The sequence below is a fragment of the Drosophila sulfurigaster genome, unplaced genomic scaffold (genome assembly GCF_023558435.1).
Source record: "Drosophila sulfurigaster albostrigata strain 15112-1811.04 unplaced genomic scaffold, ASM2355843v2 ctg48_pilon, whole genome shotgun sequence".
Lineage (NCBI taxonomy): Eukaryota > Metazoa > Arthropoda > Insecta > Diptera > Drosophilidae > Drosophila > Drosophila sulfurigaster.
The window spans coordinates 108,957-112,354 of NW_026909715.1; the positions used below are offsets into that span (position 1 = coordinate 108,957).

The window sequence follows — 3,398 nt, forward strand, 5'->3', positions numbered from 1 at the left end:
CTCAAGGACATTATAAAAATTATTTATTTTGGACGGAGGTTTTTACTAATATAATATTGTCTACACGTAAATGCAAAATTAGATAAAATTATCAATTTGTCATCAAAATAAAATAATTTTTATTCAATTAATTGAATTTAAATTATAAATATGCATGTGTGATATAATATATTTAGTAAGTTGAAATAAAATGATATTTTTGAACGATTATATGCATATATATTTTATATATAAGTATATATATTTATATAAACAATTGTGAATTATAACTAGCGAACGTGAATGCTATCTAATTGTGGCCACATTCGTATAGTACATGTCAAGTATAACATATATATATATACAATTATTGAATATTATCGTTTGTTATTCAAAAATATTTGTGAGTTGTCATGTATTTTACATATTTGAAGATTTATGTAATTATATTTTAAATATTATTTACATAATGAAATGAACATTATTCTGGTTGATCCTGCCAGTAGTTATATGCTTGTCTCAAAGATTAAGCCATGCATGTCTAAGTACACACGAATTAATAGTGAAACCGCAAAAGGCTCATTATATCAGTTATGGTTCCTTAGATCGTTAACAGTTACTTGGATAACTGTGGTAATTCTAGAGCTAATACATGCAATTAAAACACGGACCTTCTGGAACGTGTGCTTTTATTAGGCTAAAACCAAGCGATCGCAAGATCGTTACACTGGTTGAACTCTAGATAACATGCAGATCGTATGGTCTCGTACCGACGACAGATCTTTCAAATGTCTGCCCTATCAACTTTTGATGGTAGTATCTAGGACTACCATGGTTGCAACGGGTAACGGGGAATCAGGGTTCGATTCCGGAGAGGGAGCCTGAGAAACGGCTACCACATCTAAGGAAGGCAGCAGGCGCGTAAATTACCCACTCCCAGCTCGGGGAGGTAGTGACGAAAAATAACAATACAGGACTCATATCCGAGGCCCTGTAATTGGAATGAGTACACTTTAAATCCTTTAACAAGGACCTATTGGAGGGCAAGTCTGGTGCCAGCAGCCGCGGTAATTCCAGCTCCAATAGCGTATATTAAAGTTGTTGCGGTTAAAACGTTCGTAGTTGAACTTGTGCTTCATACGGGTAGTGCAACTTACAATTGTAGTTAGTACTATACCTTTATGTATGTAAGCGTATTACCGGTGGAGTTCTTATATATAATTAGGTACTTGTACTTTTTTATATGTTCCTCCTATTTAAAACCTGCATTAGTGCTCTTCATCGAGTGTTATTGTGGGCCGGTACAATTACTTTGAACAAATTAGAGTGCTTAAAGCAGGCTTCAAATGCCTGAATATTCTGTGCATGGGATAATGAAATAAGACCTCTGTTCTGCTTTCATTGGTTTTCAGATCAAGAGGTAATGATTAATAGAAGCAGTTTGGGGGCATTAGTATTACGACGCGAGAGGTGAAATTCTTGGACCGTCGTAAGACTAACTTAAGCGAAAGCATTTGCCAAAGATGTTTTCATTAATCAAGAACGAAAGTTAGAGGTTCGAAGGCGATCAGATACCGCCCTAGTTCTAACCATAAACGATGCCAGCTAGCAATTGGGTGTAGCTACTTTTATGGCTCTCTCAGTCGCTTCCCGGGAAACCAAAGCTTTTGGGCTCCGGGGGAAGTATGGTTGCAAAGCTGAAACTTAAAGGAATTGACGGAAGGGCACCACCAGGAGTGGAGCCTGCGGCTTAATTTGACTCAACACGGGAAAACTTACCAGGTCCGAACATAAGTGTGTAAGACAGATTGATAGCTCTTTCTCGAATCTATGGGTGGTGGTGCATGGCCGTTCTTAGTTCGTGGAGTGATTTGTCTGGTTAATTCCGATAACGAACGAGACTCAAATATATTAAATAGATATCTTCAGGATTATGGTGTTGAAGCTTATATAGCCTTCATTCATGGTGGCAGTAAAATGTTTATTGTGTTTGAATGTGTTTATATAAGTGGAGCCGTACCTGTTGGTTTGTCCCATTATAAGGACACTAGCTTCTTAAATGGACAAATTGCGTCTAGCAATAATGAGATTGAGCAATAACAGGTCTGTGATGCCCTTAGATGTCCTGGGCTGCACGCGCGCTACAATGAAAGTATCAACGTGTATTTCCTAGACCGAGAGGTCCGGGTAAACCGCTGAACCACTTTCATGCTTGGGATTGTGAACTGAAACTGTTCACATGAACTTGGAATTCCCAGTAAGTGTGAGTCATTAACTCGCATTGATTACGTCCCTGCCCTTTGTGCACACCGCCCGTCGCTACTACCGATTGAATTATTTAGTGAGGTCTCCGGACGTGATCACTGTGACGCCTTGTGTGTTGCGGTTGTTTCGCAAAAGTTGACCGAACTTGATTATTTAGAGGAAGTAAAAGTCGTAACAAGGTTTCCGTAGGTGAACCTGCGGAAGGATCATTATTGTTTTAATGCATCTAACCGTTAATAAATTAAATTTGTTTTTCTCTTTTAGGGAATTGCAATATTTAATAAATTAAGTAACTAATAAATATAAATATTTTATTCAATCATATGAGATACAATTATGCAACATATAATAATTTAAATTAGCTAAAAACCGTTTGTTATGTATTATTATTATTATATACTGTATTAAGAGTGTTTTATGTGTTTTGGATAAAATAAAAACTGCGTGTATATGTACCATAATATACATGCGTTGCAAAATGTATTGTGCATATTCCAGTGCGCATACATTGGTTCGCAACACCTAAAGAAAAACAATGTTGTACCTGTTTGCAGGTTAACGCTTTACATATGTTGATCATAATAAATAAATTTAGCTAAAATATACTTGTCATATATCTTATTATTATCGATTATGTAAAACTAAGACATTTCGCAACATTTATTTAGGTATAAAAAAATTTTATTGAAGGAATTGATATATGCCAGTAAAATGGTGTATTTTTAATTTCTTTCAATAAAAATATTGTTGACGTAATGAAATAAAAAAAATTGTATCACTCTAAGCGGTGGATCACTCGGCTCATGGGTCGATGAAGAACGCAGCAAACTGTGCGTCATCGTGTGAACTGCAGGACACATGAACATCGACATTTTGAACGCATATCGCAGTCCATGCTGTTATGTACTTTAATTAATTTTTAGTGCTGCTTGGACTACATATGGTTGAGGGTTGTAAGACTATGCTAAATAAGTTGTTTAAAATTTTTCGGAATTTTAAGCACATTGTATATTATTGGATAATATAAGTGTGAATCTAAAAGTTCTCGCTTAAGATATTCATAATATGAATTAATAAATGAAAATACTAAAACTCTGTTGCATGAGAAATTTGAAGAATTATATGTTCTTTATTCATTTCAAATAATACTGAGG

At 35.3% G+C, this 3,398-nt stretch overlaps 2 non-coding genes across 2 annotated transcripts; both read left to right on the forward strand.

The window, feature by feature from the left end:
- The first annotated feature begins 462 nt into the window (after nt 1–462).
- Nucleotides 463–2,456, forward strand: LOC133849940 (small subunit ribosomal RNA). Its single transcript, XR_009895530.1, has one exon. It is a non-coding gene; the product is annotated as a small subunit ribosomal RNA (ribosomal RNA).
- A 564-nt stretch (nt 2,457–3,020) lies between these two features.
- On the forward strand, nt 3,021–3,198 carry LOC133849939 (5.8S ribosomal RNA). Its single transcript, XR_009895529.1, has one exon. It is a non-coding gene; the product is annotated as a 5.8S ribosomal RNA (ribosomal RNA).
- Nucleotides 3,199–3,398: the final 200 nt, after the last annotated feature.